The sequence below is a fragment of the Vicugna pacos genome, chromosome 3, assembly GCF_048564905.1.
Source record: "Vicugna pacos chromosome 3, VicPac4, whole genome shotgun sequence".
In the NCBI taxonomy this organism is placed as follows: domain Eukaryota; kingdom Metazoa; phylum Chordata; class Mammalia; order Artiodactyla; family Camelidae; genus Vicugna; species Vicugna pacos.
Window position 1 is genome coordinate 12,561,336 of NC_132989.1, and position 18,337 is coordinate 12,579,672.

Below are 18,337 nucleotides of genomic sequence, written 5' to 3' on the forward strand. Positions count from 1 at the left end.
ATTGATATAAAAAGAAAAAATAATTGATAAAAAGCTTCCTAATGTTATGACATATGTCTATTTCCAGCCCCAAGGACAGACATGATTCTAAGTAGAGAAGATAAAGTGAGACATTGTTATCTATGTCAGTCTTGCTTTAGGCTTTAAAACAGAGAACATTTTTATTGTAACATGACTAGATTTCTACAGAGTTACCAATAACTGAATCCACAACAGATGGCTATAATTTGCTGTAGGGTGAAGTGACCTCTAAACATAAAGTGCTGGGTGGATTCTGAGGTGCTTTATGATTCTGACAGGTAAAAGAAACTGATAGGTCAGCAAGTTCTGAATCATCTACCTCAGTGGTTATTTGTCTCTCTTTTCTGGAAGGCTCTGCAATGTGCCTTCATTAACGGGAGCAGATCAAAAATTTAAAATTCAGAGCACGGGACGTTGCTAATTAGAGAAATAATGAACACATAGAGCTTCGCATCCCCTTAATGATTTCATGTTTTCTTCTTTTGCAAAATACAAGCCGGTTGCCTGCTGAGATGCAATTCTTCATTCACAGAGGAAACCAAATTGTCAGCTATAGCGAGTTGAATTGAGTAAATTTTTCTAGGTTAACACTTGGAAAGGGAAACATGCCACAAAAACTAGGGGAGATGTGTTTGATTTGGAGGAGGGGCACATTGTTATTCTTTTGCTTTAAGTGGAACCATGTAGACCTGAAAGATCAACTTCACTGTGAGATGGTCCTGTGGAGCAAGCTGTGGAAAATTGGGAATTCTTAAAGAAATCTATTTACAAAAAAAAAAAGACTTCTCTAATTTCTTTCTAGAATATGTCACAAGTCTACCAGAGACAAGAGGTGGAATTGATAGTATTCAATAGGGAAAAAAAAGTTACCTAATAATATTAAGTGGAAGAAAACCTTAATAGTTTAGAAGAAAGATATCCTGAGAAGCTTTTGATGGGTGATGAAACTAAGATTTTATGCATGACTTCCAGATCACTTCTCCGCCCATGCTTTCTTTTTAAATAGCTCAAAAGTTTTCGCCAAATGGCTTATCATCTTATGATTATAGTTTATTAAAGTGGTTCTCAAGCTTTAGTGCAAGCAAAGTTTACTCCCAAGGAATTTCTTTAAAGTACAGATTGCTGGGCCTCTTTGCTAATGAATTTGTCTGATTCAGGAGGTCTGAATTAGGTTGCAGAGTCCATAATTTTAACTGAGCACGCGAGTAGTTATGACATGCATGTTCCATGGGCCACAATGTGGAAAACACTGAGGAAATAAAACCTGCCAGGGTATGTGGCTAGAAACTCTTGAGCTGTGTTTATAAGTATTATGACAATAAAACTAAGTAATATGAAGCACAAAGTTGATAACATATACTTTTGAACGATTAATGGCCTCAATGTGAGTTTTAATGCAAGTATAAAGTGTTGTTTTAATTGGATTACAGTCCTGTGAGCACATTGTGCTCCTGGCCTTCTAGTTCAAGAAAACAGGATTGGTACTGCTGTCCCACACACTGCTGTAGGGTTCAGCACTGGGCGGCTCGGTGTGGGATAGGACCATAAAATGTTGCACGTGAGAGCACAGCCTTCAGCCTTCACAGTCTCCATCCTAGGGACTGTCTGTGTACCTTTGAGAAGTCCATTTAACTTACTAGGCTCAATTTACTAGTCCTTGAAATAAGAATGATGTCAGTACCTACTTCTAGGATTATGTGATGGTTAGACGAGAAAATATTTATAAGGAGGTTAGTGCAGTTCCTAGAATATTGTAATCATCTGAATGAAGGATGAAAAAAATAATTTTTGGTCCATGTAATAGTTTGATTTTATTGTCAAGGAGAAGGTAAGGACACCCTTAGGAATAAGATATTTCTAGAAGCCTAGACGCTGGAACTTGAAGGTCTCAAGCACATTAAGGCATATTGCCTTGAATTTTGTGGGACTATAGTGATTGTCTCACCATATGGCTTTGGCTAAAAATCCGTATGTAAAGAGATCTGAAGCATAATCATTTTTAAAATTTTTATTTTTATTGCAATACAGTTGAGTTACAATGTTGTGTTAGTTTCAGGTATACAGCAAGATGATTTAGTTATATGTATACACATATTCTTTTTCACATTACTTTCCATTATAGATTATTACAAGATATTGAATATAGTTCCCTGTGCTATACAGTAGGTCCTTGTTATTTGCCTATCTTATGTATATTAGGGTGTATATGTTAATATCAAACTCCTAATTTATCACCCCCTTTCCCCTTTGGTAACTGTAGTTTATTTTCTATGTCTGTGAATCTATTTCTGGTTGGTAAATAAGTTCATTTATGTAACTTTTTTTTAATTTCACATGTAAGTAATATACGATATTTCTTTTTGTCTGGCTTACTTCACGTAATACAATAATCTCTAGGTCCATCCGTGTTGCTGCAAATGACATTATTTCATTCTTTTTATGGCTGAGTAATATTCCATCACCCCCCACACACACACACATCTTCCTTATCCATTCATCTATTGAGGGACATTTAGGTTGCTTCCATGTTTCTGTGTCTTGGCTATTGTAAATAGTGCTACCGTTAACATTGGGGTGCATTTATCTTCTCGAGTTAGAGTTCTGTACAGGAGTGGGATTGCTGGATCATATGGTAGCTCTGTGTTTAGTTTTTTAAGGTACTTTCATATTGTTCTCCATAGTGGCTGCACCAATTTACATTCCCAGCAACAGTGTCGGAGAGTTCCTGAAGCATTATTTTTAACAGTTTGGACAGGGCTAGGAAATAGCAAAGGCTAGTACAAATTGCTGGGCCTAGATACGGCACATTTCAGTAAAATTTACCACTGCAGGGGTGAGGCGGGTTATTTTTTCCCTGGCTGTTTATCTGCTCTCTACTTTCTTGTGAAGAGCCCCAACCAAAAGCCAGATTCGGTACTCATAATCTCCAGGGAACTTTATTAAATTCTTTCTTCACCAGTGAAAAACTACTCTTCTAAGTTACGACAGCCATATTGCCATTAGCATTTAATTATATAAGATAATCCATGTATAAACATTATCCCAGTGCCTAGTACATAAGTGCTTAGAAAAAGTTGGGCAATATCACTACTTTGTAGTTGCACTTTCTAGATATCTCCCTAAAAACACTGAAAACTAGAGAATAACACTAGAACTAACAAGGATCAGTCTCCCACTCATTGGTGAGTGAATACTGCTTATCTAAATGGTGCTCCATTCCACTCTACCTTAAGGCAGCACTCCCTTGTCCGAGCGTACATGGTTTCTCATGAGGAGTTCTAATTTCAAGTTTCATTTTATAGAGTGTCTTTTTTTTTCCTGTCTGCCTTTAAGATTTTCTCCTTATATTTGATTATAGCAGCTTGAATATGGTATGTCCAGGTTGATGTGTCTGCTTTTGTTGCTTTTTATTCTGTTTAGGATTCTCTGAAATCTTCAGTCTGTGGTTTGATGTCTTATCGTTGCTTCTGAAAATTCTTGGCCATTAAATTTATACGTATTTGTTCTATCCCATTCTCACTCTCTTCTTCTAGAATTTCAGTTACTTGTATGTTAGACAGTTTCCTACTGTTCTACTGCTATTGAATGCTCTATACTACTCCCCCCACCATACACACACTTACTTATTTTTGTGTTTTAGTTCAATTGATTTATCTTCAAGGGCACTGATTCTTTTCTTAACCAAGTTAATTGATGAGCATGGAGGCATTATTTGTCTTTGCTACCATGTTGATCATTCCTGGCATTTCCATTTATTATCTTTTTTTTTAACTGAGATAATTGACATATAATGCTATATTAAGGTCATATGTACAACATGATGCTGTATTTGTATATATTCTCTAATTATCACCAAAATATGTGTAATTATCAATCATCATTACAAATCCATCACAGCTAATTTTTTGTGTGTGTGCCTGTGATGACAACTTTTAAGATCTACTCTCTTAGGAACTTTCTGTAATACTGTATGCAGTAGTATAGTATTAACTATAGTCACCATGCTGTACATTATATTCCTATGTCTTAGTTATTTTATATCTGGAGGTTTGTAATATTTGACCACCTTCACCCATTTTACATATCCCCTGTGGCAGCCACCAGTCTGTTCTCTGTATCTATGAGCTTTTTCTCTTTGTTTTTTGCATATAAGATCATGTAGGATTTGTCTTTATCTGCCTTACTCAGAATAATGCCCTCAAGATCCATCCATATTGCAAATGACAAGATTTCCTTCATTTTTATGGCTGAATAATATTGCATTGTATAGAGAGAGCACATTTTATTAATCCTTTTATCCATCAGTGGACACCTAGATTGTTTCCGTATCATATCTATTGTAATTAATGCTGCCAGGGACATAGGTGTGCATACATAATTTTGAGGTAGTGTTTTTGTTTTCTTCAGATAAATACCTAGAAGTGAAATTGCTGGATCATATGGTAGTTCTTACTTAATTTACTGTAAACCTTCATATCTGTTTTCCATGGTGCTGAAACAATTTATATTCCTACCAACCATGCACAAGGGCTTTTTATCTACATCCTCACCAATACTTGTTATCACTTGTCTTTTTCATAATAGCCGTTCTAACAGGTGTGAGGTGATATCTCATTGTGTTTTGATTTACATTTACCTGTTTATTAGTGATGTTGAGCATCTATCCAGATGTCTGTGTGCCATCTCTGTACCTTCCTTGGAAAAAATGTTCAGATCTTCCCATTGTTCTGTTTCATAAACCTGTGTGTCTGGCTTATGACAATACCATACTGTTTTCATGACTGTAGCTGTGTAGTATAGTTAGAAGTCAGGGTGCATGATGCCTTCAGCTTTGTTTTTCTTTTACAAGATTGCTTCAACTATTCAGGATCTTTTGTTGTTCTACACAAATTTTAGGATTGTCTTGCTCTTTAAAAAAAAAAGCCATTGGAATTTTGATAGGGATTGCACTGACTCTGTAGATTGCTGTTTGTATAATGGATATTTTAACAATATTAACTTTTCTAATCCACGTTCAGTATCTTAGAGTTTCTAGTGTACAGTTCTTTCACCTCCTTGGTTAAATTTATTTCCAGGTATTTTATTCTTTTGGATGCAGCTGTGAATGAAACTATTCTCTTAATTTCTCTTTCTGATATTTTGTTGTCAGTGCACAAAAATGCAACAGATTTTAGTTTATTGATTTTGTAGCCTGCAACTTTACTGAATTCATTTATTAGTTCTAACAGTTTTTTGGTGTAGTCATTAAGGTTTTCTATATATAAAATTATGTCATCCACAGATACTGATAGTTTAACTACTTATTTTCCAACTTGGATGCTTTTTATTTTTATTTTTTTCTTGCCTAATTGTTGTGGCTAGGACCTTCAATACTATGTTGTATAAAGGTGACAAGAATGGGCATCCTTGTCTTCTTCCCAATTTTAAAAGAAAAGCTTTCAGATTTTCATCATTGAGATTGATGTTACCTCTGGGTTTGTCATATATGACCTTTATTATGTTGAGGTGCTTTCCCTCTATATCCACTTTATTGACAATTTTTGTCATAGATAAATGTTGAATTTGGTTAAATGCCTTTTCTGTATTTATTGAGATGATAATATTTTTATCAAGATTAATTATCACACTGACTTGCAAATGTTGACCCACCTTTCATCCTGGAATGATCCCACTTGGTCATGGTATATGCTCCTTTTCATGTACTGTTTAACTCAGTTTGCTGATGTTTGCTGATGTTTGTGTCTATGTTCATCAGGAATATTTTCCTGTAATTTTAATTTCTTGTGGCATCTTTGTCCGGTTTTGTGATCAGGGTAATTCTGGCCTCATGAAATGAATTGGAAAATGTATTTTTTTGAAGATTTTGAAAATGATTGATAGTAATTAGTTTTTAATATTGGTTGTAATTGAGCAGTGAAGTTGTTTGGTCCTGGATTTTTTTCTTCTGGGAGGGTGGTGATTGCTGATTCACTGTCCTTATTAGTAATCAGTCTTCACAGATTTTCTGTTTCTTCATGATGCAGTCTTGCTAGGTTGTATGTTTCTAGAAATTGATCCATTTCTGCTAGATTGTCCAGTTTGTTGGTGTTTACTTGTTCATGGTGGTCTCTTATCCTTTGTTTTTCTGTGGTACTAGTTGTGGTGTGTCATCTTTCATTTCTGATTTTATTTGAGTTCTCTTTTTTTCTTGGTGAAACTAGCTAAAGATTTGTCAATTTTGTTCATCTCTTTAAAGATCCAGCTCTTAGTTTCATCGATCTTTTCAATTGTCTTTTTATTCTCTATTTCATTTATTTCTACTTGGATTTGTGTAGTCTCCTTTCTTTTACTAACTTTGGGCTTCATTTATTCTTATTTTTCTAGTCATTGAGGTATAAAGTTAGATAGTTTAACTAAGATTTTTCTTCTTTAGGAAGTTACACCCTTAGATATGGTGGCCTTTAAATATAGAAATATAAGTAGTCCTGTGTGACCATAAACATGAACCCTGCAGGCCATCAGAGCCCGACAGTCTAGAAGTGCCCTGTGGGCATCAGTTGCAAAAATCAGGGTGCCAGATGAGTCTACAAGCTTCTTCCCAGGAATACTGGTGACCTGGAGTGAGGTAGTGAGGGTGACCCCAGGGAAAGTGAAAATACGGAAACCACCATTCTCCAACCCTGGGGTGTATTTCAGTAGCCCCCAAATGTGTGCCAGACCAGAGGCCTGCCCCTCAGGCTAAAGCTCCTGCACAGTCAAACAGGCCTGTTCCACACAATGGAGGTGTGCTTGAGTCTGCTCTCTGTGCAGGGCCCTGGGGATGGTAACTGCTGAAGAACTGTCTTTCCAATTGTTACAGTCCCCTGAGACCCAGGAATGTAAGCCCTCTGGCCACCAGAACCAGCCAACTGTGGGGTGCAACCACAAAAACTGGAACTCCACAGGTGTAAAAGCTCCCCTCTGGGAGATACTGGCTCTTGGGAACACAGCAGAGGGAAAGTGCAAAGAGCATCCATCCACACTTGAGTTTTCTGGAATGGATTATAGTGGGCCCTCAGATGTGCGTTTAATAGTCTGCCCCTCAGTGCTCAGCTATGAAGGTTAAGTTAATAGGTCTCTTTTGCAGAAAGACTGTACTGGAACTGTTGCCTCTTGCTTTGTGCTGGGGTTGGTAGCTGTTTAAGAACTCTTTCTCCATCAGTTATAGTCTTGTGGGACTGGCAAACTTAAACCCCGCTGGCCACTGGAGCATAGCAATGTAGAGGTGTCCTCTGGGTGGCAGGCAGTTACAAAAATCAGGGTGATAGAGGAGGGTGTAAGCTGCTTTCTAGGAGACACTGGCGAGCTGGAGTGAAGTAGAGAGACAGCAGAAAGATGGCACCCACTGGCCTTCATCCCCAGAGGAACCCAGCCAGTCCCCAGATGTGTGTTAAATTAGATGCCTGCCTCTTAGGCCAACACTTGAACATAAGCAAATAAGCCTCTTTCACGTGAAGTCTGGACACATCTTAATTGGCTGCCTCTGCTCTGGTCCTTGATGCAACTGAGTCGGCATACGGTCCCATTGAGAGCCATTTTGCAGTTTGCTATAGCCCTTTAGGTCTTATAGACACAAGCCCCATTAGCTTTCAAAACTAGGTGTTTGGGGGGGGGGGCGGGGCTCGGCTCTTAAGTAAAAAGGTGCTAAAAGTTAGGGAGCCCAACGTGTGGTTCAAACTCTTCGTTCCTCAGGGAGAAGCTCCAGGTTTTGAGTTCCTTCCCATTTATGGTTTATGCTACTGGGGGCAGTTTTTATGTCAAGAAAAAACTCTCACTGAAGTAGGGTGGGAGAGGCTGAGATACAATCTTATTTATCCAACATGTCGGAATCCCCAGCTAGTTTTCGGGGGTTTTTCTCAAAGGAAATTTTTTCCACACGTAGCTCTGCTGTGTCTGTAGGAAGAGGGGAGTTCAGGGTCTTCCTGCATTGTCATCTTGAACCAGAACCCCCGACGTTTTCTTTCTCATGGTTTTCATCTGTGCTGAAGTTCTTAATGTGTTCATATTTGTTGTCCAGCTTTTCCACTAGAGCCTTTAACCTATTAATCATAGTGATATTTCCTGATAGTTCAAATATTTGGTTCTTATTTCAACCTGGTTTTATTGTGTATTTTGTCTCTTGATGGGGGACTCTTTCTTCCTCCTTTTTCCCATGTCTTAGAAATGACTTGCAGACCCACATAAACAGAAGCAATAGTGTTTATGCTGCCCTCAAATATGTGTCTTTTTTTGGCTAGACTTTTCATGTTCAGTCACTCTTGTTAGGAGCTGAACGGGGTTTGGGTTTTGTTGTTCTGTGGTTACTCTCAATACATCTACTTCATATTCTTCTAGCTGTGTCCTTTAGCTTTGTCCCATATTTCAGGTGGGGTTGGGCTGTCATAATTTTTGGTTCTCCCTGTGAATTTACACCTCAAAGATGAAAAAGCTCTCGAGGTTCTTTTCCCTCTTCCCAAACTACACTGGCCATGACTTGTTGGTTGGCTATTTTGTGGCCTGGTGGCAGGATCAGAGGTAGGACTCTGTTCTCAGCCATGAACTCAGCCCCTGGCTGTTGAGGGTGTGATTTCTCATTGAACTTGCCCCTAAACCTGCAGGAGCCTGGACTATGGTTAATACTTCTGCCCTGGCTTATGCAGAAAATTTTTATTCTCTTCCTTCAGTCACAATGGGTCTTTGGGTATTTTGCCATCATTCTCCCAGTGGTGTGAGGCTTTTTTTCCCCCAGGGATGAGAGAGTCCAGTCAGGGTTTTCTCGGAGAAGAGATGGCCTTGCCCTCCTTGAGGTCTGCAGCCCACGGGAGGCTTTCCTCATCCCCATCCCCACTCCCAGCCTCCGATCTTTCTCTGAGCAGCCTGTGGAAAGCCATGAAGAGCACCATGTGAGTGTCTGCATGCTAGGGACTTCTGAATTCTAGTGACAGTCCCCTTAGCCTTAGCAATTAGCTAGAACTGTTGGCCAGAATATTCTCACCCAGTTGTCTGGCGGCTCAGACTTCTTCCCGTGCTCTGCCCTGGAAAGCGGGTGCCGACATTTCAAGCAGGTGCCTGTCTTTCCTTATATTTCAGATTAGCTGGTTGCCCTGCGACCTCAGTTCTCTGATGGGTTCATGAAAATGTATGCTTTCAGAAATGATGTCACTTTTTCTTAGTGTTCAGATGAAAACAACACTTTCTAGCTTTTGACATCTTGAGTGGAAGCCAGAAATCCACTTCACCTTCTCCAGCATCATCAGTTCAGCGGTTTTCTTCAGTAACATGATCTGAAACATTATCAACCCATTAATTACAATTAATCATATCTGATTAAATTTCTCTGTAGCAACTGGATTCTGTTTTCACAGATAAAACTACTAGAAGCATTATTTATTTTGCGTGTGTCTGATTTTGAGGCCTCTAAAAACAGTTGATCTCATTTTCATCTTCACTGAATGCTGGATTTTAAAAAAACTCACTAAAATGATGTGTGTTGCATAGTGTCCAGGATTGTGACAAATAACAGAGTTCTACATCTCCTCCAGATCTCCTTTCCTCTGGTCATAATGTCCCGCCAACATTTTAAGACATTCTAGCTTAACTCTCATTTCAAAAATTCTCACTGATCTCTACTTTCTTCAAGACCTTAAAAACCTGAGGACTCTGAGATTTAATTAGTGGGACCAAAGCTGCTTCATGTGAACTAGACAGTCATAGGGAGCAGTTAAATCAGTCGGCCCTTCCGTGATAAACAGCTATCTCAAGAAATACCAATTGTACAAGATATTTTCTGCCTGGCACACTTGGGAAGATACTGGGAAGGGAAACTTCTAAAGGTGTGTATTGCTCACTGTATATACATCCTTGGCATTCTATAGTAGTAACTGCCAACTACCCCAAACATAAAATTTATTTAGACCCAGGGGAAAAACATTTTGACCAAAGTCCTTAAGCTCTTAATCCACCTGTGTTGTAAGAAACCATTTCCAAGTTTTCAACAATTGTAAAGTAGTAATTTTTTAAGAATTAGTATGTATTGATTAGTTATTGGGCACCAGGCATTCTGCTAAGAACATTGATTCTGTTTAAAATTTCATATCATCACATTAAGACAGATAATGTTTTGTTATAGTCATGTAATATTACATGTAATATGTAATGTAACATTCCATTTTACAGATGAACAAATTAACTGAGGCTCAGAGAAGATAAAAAACATCCCTAGCTTCCCAAGCCAAGTCTATCCATTTCCACTTGCCGCTCTTACTATACATCATGCTGTGCCTAGAGCAGCAGTTCTGTATGTTAATGCCTGGAACAGCATGGTATTAAAAGGAAAAGCACTGTACTAAGAGTCCTCCTACTTGAGCTCCGAAGATGATTATGAAACTAGACCTGGATTCCTGATCAAACCTCTCTTAGCCTCAGTGACTTAGTTCTGTTGTGGGAGTTTGGATTAGGTGATCTTTTAGACTCCTCTAATTCAGGAACTGGCCTAGAATTCAGGGAGCAAACTGCATAAACTAATTCATACTAAGCTATGAGTGACTATTTCTTGATCCTTCAGGGGCATCTGCATTTTCAAAAAGGAAATGGGGCAACCAGAATTTTTGCCATCACTCATTTACTAGTGCCTGCCCTGTGTCACTTAATCTTTACCAGCCTTTTCTTTGCATTTGTTCATTTCTGTTTAACTGCTACCATTCTCAGGTTCAGGTGCTCATCGCTCAGAAATCAACACTCGAGAGAGGCAATGTTGCTAGAAAGGAAAGTTGCTTTTAACCAGAATGCCAGCACTCTGGGGAGATGGTGGACGCAGTGTCCCCAAAACACCATCTCTGAGGATTCTGCTCAGCTATGAAAGTTTTAAGGGGGAAAGGGGAAGTAATCTCAGCTAATCATTGAGACGGGGGGTCAGAGTCATCGCCACCCCCACCGCGTGCAGGCTTGTCAGCGTCTCATGACCTTTCCTTCAGATGCTGTCCTGCTCAGTTTGTTCATGAGATGACTGAAGGGGAAGCTAGGGGGAAGGAGCTGGTCGTCTGTTACTCACTTAGTCTGCATTTCTACTTCTTTGATCTATGGAAAAGAAACAGGGTAGGCAAGGTACTGTGCGATCAAAAGATGTGAAAGGTGTGCTAGGATCAGAGGTGAGTAGAGCACAGGGGTAGCTGGTTTAGGTTTAGTGACAAGACAAAAGGGGTTTCCTGCACAGAGCTGCTTCCATAGTGTTTAACTTAATATTCTTCCAGGAATAGGCTAAAATCCAGGAGAGACGTAACATCATTTCACCAAAGTTAAAAACAAACCTAGTTGAAGGAGTAGGGAAGAAGATCTTACTCTGAATCCATAGTAAGAGGTAAATTTGAGTAAACTTATTTATCACCACCACTCAGGGTTACCCATTTCCTAGTACCCGTTTTCGTCCCAATGTCAAGATGACACTAAAAATGGTCCATTTTGTTCTTCCCCCCAGTATACCATCAGTATAATAGAACTTACTGCAGTGTTTTCAGCATCACCATGAGCGGATTGGAAACCTTTGATGGGGCGGTTGATGGGTCGTGAATACCTCTGTTCTAAGACGAAACGGTGCTTTCATGCTGGTGCGTGCCTAATTCACTGAACTTCCACAAACAGTTTTCTAGGATAAATTACCCACTCCAATTGCCTGTGGACCAAGTCTCAGTTTTAGCAGAATCATGTCAAAAATAAGTCAACGAGAAATAACATAGAATGTTTACACTCGCAAGCTTGAGCGTGCGACATCCCTGGATTTGAAACTGCACTGTCCTTTACTAGTTGTGCGTCCTTTAGATGTTTGTTTAATGCACTTAAGGTTCATTTCCCTCTTTTGTGTTTAAAAAACCCCAAAACTCAATAAATTTAAAAGGTCACATTGGCTTTATTCAACAATTCATGAATTGGGCAGCCCTAAGCTAGCAGATAATAGAGAGGAGCTGCACAAAATGGAAGACTTTTATAGGCAGAAGGGAGCAGGAGCAAGCTACTACTCCAGTTCTACTAAGCAAGAAAGCAGACTGGATGTCCTGAGGCCACTTCCCCTTAGGTGTTGGCAGGGGTCTGTCGGGCAGATTCTCACTAATGCTGATCAGATGATTCCTCACCGACTGGTTTAAGAGTCTGTTATTTCTGAAGGAATCAAAACTGTAATTAAGTCCCAGTTTGGTGATGTGGGGCTTGGCAGAAATGACTCCATTTTGGGTTTGGGGCCTGTTGTCTTGCTCTTACCAACAGATAATAAATGACAATGCCATCTCATAGACTGAGTGTGAGGGTCAAGTGCGATGCTGCATTTAAGGCAGTCTCTGTTGAACGACAATCATTATTGGGTATTCTAAAGTTGCTTTTGATGCCTTCAAGAGATGTTCAAACTTTTATCCTCCCTCTACAATAATGTAAAACTTATGTCTCAGAGCTTGCTGGGCCAACTCATATATGTGCTTCCACTTAAGGAACAAGTGATGTTTCTTTGATGTCACAAATTTCATGGTGATTCCTAGACTAGATTTTACTTCATCTCTTCCCAGATCATTGCTCACCCATTCTTTGTCTCCCTCTAGTTATGGAAAAGTTTGTCTCCAAAAATACGATTTTTTATGGTCATGTAGCAGTTAAAATTTATGGGTCCCAGAAACAGAGTGAGGTTCAAACACCCCACCCACTCTCCTGACCATATGACCACCTGGAAGTTAGTTACTGTACCTTTCCCTGCCTCAATGTCCTCATCTTTGCTAGGCAAGACCTCTAGCCAAGATACTCACAATATCTGAAGCGAGACGGACAGTGAACTTATTTTAATATAAGATCTGATGGAGGGTGGCCTGGCTGCTTTGAGAGCTAGGGTGTGGCAAGTGGAAGAACGTCCATCATTCTGAGAGCAAAGGCGGTAGGTCCCGGCTGTGGAGGGTGTTAGAAGGCTGTCTCCACCACTCAGTGCCTGTGTAACTTTGGACAGGTGCTCAAACTTTGTTCAGTCTCATATGGGACTCGTAAGACTAAGTCAAAGCAAATATAGCAGAGCCTGCCACTTAGCTGTAAACAACAGCTGCTTATTAATTCCACTATATTAAATCCTAAGACATTTTATTTAAAAAGTTAACATTATTTTTCCAAAGTACATGCAAAACCTCTGCTGTAGACCTCTTATCAAAGCCTAAACATTCTATAGCCTGCTGCCTGCCAGACACTGCCATTTGTACGTCCTGCATTATATAGTTTAGGTACTCCCGGTTAACCTCATCTTACATTTAGGACCTGTGTTCCTCAGTCACTGGTCACTCCATCCCTCCAGCTACCCAAGCCAGAAACATGGGAACCTTCCTCATTCTCCACATCTAAACAGTCACTGGCTCGGCCACTTTTTACCTTCTGATTATCGCACTCACCTTTCTGCATCTGAAAGAGGGAGTCCTGTGGGCACAGGAGTCACAGCTGTTTTTTGGATACGCAGCAGCTGTTCCCCTTGGAGCTGGAGGTAACACTGGACCAGCCATTAGAACTTGCAGTGTAATGGATGAGACAGATACTCCACAAACGGTCGGAGGCATTTCTCATCTGTAAGTGTTACGGAGCAAATGTACCGACTGCAGTGAGAGAATGTAGAAGGGGCATGACTTAAACGCGGGCCACCTGAGGCCCCGACAGGGCCCACGGGATTTAGTGGCAGAGTCTGAAACAAGCTGAGTGTCTTCTGAGCTCTCGTGTTGGAGACCTTTACCTCAGACAACTTTGTCTTCTCCAAAACAGAGCACACTCTTGGCCACAGAGGAGCCTGGGGGCAGGGGGTCTTCTGAAAGCCCGCACTCCCACCGTCACAGCACCACCTCTACCCAGTTGCTACCCTCACTTGGAGAAGGACTTAATAGATGTCACGGCAGCATTTTAGTGTCTGTGGGATCATTAAACCCTTGCTTTGACCTCTTAAATACCTCCGGGATCCATCTGTCTCTCTCTATTCTCTTTACCACTGATCTAATCCTGGGTAGCATCGTTTCTCACCTAATCATTGCCATGGTTGCCTCCTCATCGCCCATCATCTTCTCTACAGACCCCAATCCCTTCATGCTGTGTTTTTAATCTTTAGATAAATATTTGACTATGCTCCAAAAGTCTAAAATCCTTAACAACACTGACATGCCTCTGCATCTGAAGTCCTGACTTTATATTTCTTTCTCTCCCCTTATTCTCCAGCCATAGAGGATCATTTGTCCTCTTCCAGGTACTTCAGTCCTTTACATGTGCTCTTACTTCTACCTGGGAAGCAACCTCCTCAGCCCCCTATGTTAAGCCTCGTCTTGCACATGCAGCATTTCTTCACCGACTTTCTTTGACATCCTCCCACCATCACCACACACACCCCTGTGATTCTCCAGTTCGATGTGCAAAAGAATTACCGAAGGAGTTTGTTATTAAAAATGCAAAATACTGAGATCAGCCCCCAGATACTCTGGACATGGGCCCTGGGAAGCTACATTTTCTAACAAATATCTCCAGAGGGGTTTCTGACCACGTGGCCCCCAGTGGTGTTAGTTTCTCTTCCTAAATGATGCTCTCGTATCTCTGTTACCTTCTCCATAAAATCCCTGCACTGCTTGCTTGAAGGCTGTCGTCCCTGCTAATATGTGTGCTGTGTTGCTAGGGCAGGGACCTCGTCTGTGCTGTTCAGCCAATAACCCATAGGAGAGTGGATGCTTAGTAACTGTTTGTTAAACTGACAATTCATTACTTTTGTAGAGTACAGTCATTTATGAAAAACATCACATGGGAGAGTAGACAGCGTATCCCACTGCATAAGGCACCAAGCTTGAAATCCCCCCAAATTACATTTGCAACATACAGTTCTCCTTACAGTTCTAATGCAGGTGGTCCCCAGACCACCTCTTGAAAACGTATTTTGACTTGGATGAGTTAGGTATCCTTTCAGAGCCTCAGATTTCTCAACTGCAAAATGGAGCTGAAAACCCCAGCCTGACCTATTCATAGGGTTGTTTTAGGGGATTGTGAATTTTGTGAAAGCTATAAAGTGCTGTAAACATACTAAGATTTTGTTGATAATTATTTCTAGGAAATAGATGAAATGTAATAGTGCTTTCTAAATATAATCACGTAACCCAAAAGAAAAACTAGCAAGTGGAATTTAAAGATTTACTGAATTAATGAAGGACTGGACATATCTGTCTTGATTTATGTTCTGTCCCCAGGGCCTGACATGGAATAATAAATACTCAAAAGAGCACTGGCTTTTTGATCGCTAGGCGATGACTTACTAAACCCCCAGCTCCTCCTGAAGCTTGCTCACTTTGACTCCCTTCGCCGGCTCTGGGTGTGCAAAGCGTCAGGGCCCTCCGTCCTGAGCACCAGCCTTCTGCTTAGCGCTGTCCCAGGCCTGTGGGTCCCTTGTGTTCTGGATTTGTCTTCTGGGTAGGTATCAGAGGTAGGACCCCATTTTGGGGACAGAAAGGAATTTTTGTTGAAAAGTGTCACCTTGCAAGTGCTTTGCCCCTTCAAAGAAAGGGGCAGTGGGACCCCTAGCCGTGTGGCAGAGGGGAGCTCCTGGAGCCTCTGAGTTCATCAGTCTCCCTCCCCCGACGCCATCCTTTTACGAGTACCTGTTTTCTGGCAAGCACTTAGTCCACAGCATAGACAGAATTTCCCAGCCCTCACTTGTGTTCAGTAAAAGGCAGCACGCCAGGTAGAAAACACAGAGAAAGGGCAGGTGGGCGGCTCCAGGCTGCCAGGGCAGTGCTGGGGGACCTGCGGACTGCAGCAAGGGCGGCTGAATCGCCATGGCAACAGGCAAGCTGGTCACTTAGGCAGCATCGCCCACTCCACAGCCACAGCCCTTCGGGGACAAAGGGAAACACATGTCCCTCCTATGTGAGGGCTGCCTTCTCTACAACGTGTCTAAATTTCTGGTCTGTTTTAGACTTTTGTTACTCTCTTTCAAGTTTCCTTGAAACCTCAAGGAATCAATTAAGCTATGCATTAAGCTCCTCCTTTTAAAATGCTATAGAAATTGTATATTCAGTACATAGTTGTCAAGTAAATAAATAGAGAGATACATTCTGTCCTCAAGTCCTTGCTCTGTAGAAGGAAAACCAAGACATGAGCAGAAATTACTCTTGAGTCAAAAAGAGAGTATGCCCTGGAAAATGTTCTGTGGCTGCTTTGCATTCACAGATTTAATATTCATGATTTTGACTATTCAAAAGTTATTGCTAAAGGAATATATACATATATAAATATATATATACACACATATATATATGAATCACTATGCTGTACACCAGAAATGAACCCAACAGTGTAAACTGACTAAAGTTACCAGAAAAAAGAAGTACGGGAGAAAATGTACATCGTCTGCATTACTAACAAACAGTGTGTTGTAGCTAGTACTGAAGACAAAAGAGGTTTCAATTTAATGACTATAACTTTTGTACATGGGTTACAACTAGTTCAGCAACAAATCATGTATCAGATTTAATAAAAAAAAAAAAAAAGTTACTGCAGTGGCCCATGCATGACAGAACTTGAAATGACCGAGTTCCCTGTGGGGTGGGGTGTGTGGGAATACATCACGTCAGTGATAAGTGAAGCGAGCTCCGCGGCCAACGGCTCCACCTCAGCGTGGCTTTGGTGCTTTTTCTTCACTCGCATCTACATAGCACCCGTTAGAAAGCATCTGAAGTGCTGAAGAAACATTTCTCTCCTAGATTTCTGACTTTCATGTGGGAAGTGAAATGGTGGCTTTCTTGGAGGTTTTATGGTCTCTGTCAAATTGCAAGGATTTAATGATAAATGATGCTAGAGATTTAATTAAGGGAGAAGTGCATCCGGTAGAGAAGATGGCTGTTTTAAGGAATAAGTGGCACTGAAAAGGGCTTTGAATGGGAAGAGTTTTCCTATTGTGAGGAAGGTTACAAAAGTGGGCGTAGATTAAATCAGCAATGAAATACCACTAATATATCTATCAGAATGGCTTTAAAAAATGGCAGTACCTAAATGCTGTCCAAAATATGGAACCATAGTTTGTCAGTGTCTTCCAAAGCTAACTGTAGTCAAAATCCTAAGTATTAGATGTTTAAAGCAGCTTTATTAATAATCAGCAATAAATGGAAATAACCAAGATGGTGTTCAATAGGTGAATGGATAAGAAAAACTATGGTGCATTCTTATTTAGCGATAAAAAGAGATGAGCTATTAAGCCACAAAAAGATAAGAACAAACTTTAAATGCATATGGCTGAGTACAGAAACCATATGAAAAGGCTACATACTATATGATTCAAATTATGACTTTCTGGAAAAGGCAAAACTATAAAGATAGTGAAAGATCAGTGGTGGCCAGGATTTCAGAGAGGAACAGAGCTGAATAGATGAAATACAGGGTTTGTTTTTTTTTTTTAGCATTGTGGAAATACTCCGCATGATACTATAATTGGAGACACATGACATTATGCATTTGTCAGAAGGCATAGAGCTTTACAGCATAAAAGATAGTGCATTGTAACGTATATAAATTTTAAAAAAATCATTTCAGAGAAGGCGAGATCCCAGGAAGGTGTAGATCTTAACAAGAGACTCTGACTGTATTGCAGATACATGGAACAACCTTACTGAAAAGTGTGGTGCAAAAAGACAGACAAGTAACTTAAGGAAATGAATAGAGGTGGTAAGCCTAAAGACAAAAGGGACCACACATAATGACTGTACTCTAGTTGATAAAGTTGTATCTCATGGGGATAGAGGTTAACAATTCTGATACTGTCATACATGTAATCTGAAAACAAATGATTAAGTAAATGGATGGCAGATGGTGGGAACCAGGTGTTTCCTGTAGGCATGGGAGTTTATAGACAAGAAGAGAAGAAAGCTAGAATGATCCATCTGGTGATGGATTAGAGTTGGAGACATCAGTTTGAACTAATATTAAACTTCATAAAAATACACACGGTTACATATAGAAATAGTATAGATGTGTATTCACAGATTAATGTACACACATATATTTCCTTGCTCTGTCACCTGAGAAGATCTAGCAGCAATGACAACCCAGTGATAGCACATCTAGCACCCAGATCTCAGTTTCAAATAGTGCATTCCAATGAAATGAACCAGGATTCACTGGAGAAATCTTTGATTCTAGAACCAGGGCAGAAAACACACAAGATGATTTGGGAGCACTCTGCAGTGCCAAAAAGTAAAGTTCTCAAAGACCGAAAGATGACATCGATGGGGATGGGTGGGATGGATATGTCAAAGGGACACACAAGCCAACTGAAAGAGTTTCCAATGGATAA

The 18,337-nt window shown here is 40.3% G+C and overlaps 1 long non-coding RNA gene across 8 annotated transcripts in view; it reads right to left on the reverse strand.

Annotated features, from left to right (window-relative positions):
- The window catches only part of LOC140691221 (uncharacterized), a 647,918-nt gene that overhangs the window by 15,917 nt on the left and 613,664 nt on the right, over nt 1–18,337 (reverse strand). For 4 of the 8 annotated variants that reach the window (XR_012066778.1, XR_012066782.1, XR_012066781.1 and 1 more), the window contains one exon: nt 8,671–9,302. This is a non-coding gene — a long non-coding RNA (uncharacterized lncRNA). Of the gene's footprint in view, nt 1–8,670; nt 9,303–11,517; nt 11,687–13,424; nt 13,623–18,337 lie in introns of those variants that run through there. The other 4 variants (XR_012066785.1, XR_012066787.1, XR_012066790.1 and 1 more) reach the window with 4 other exon arrangements.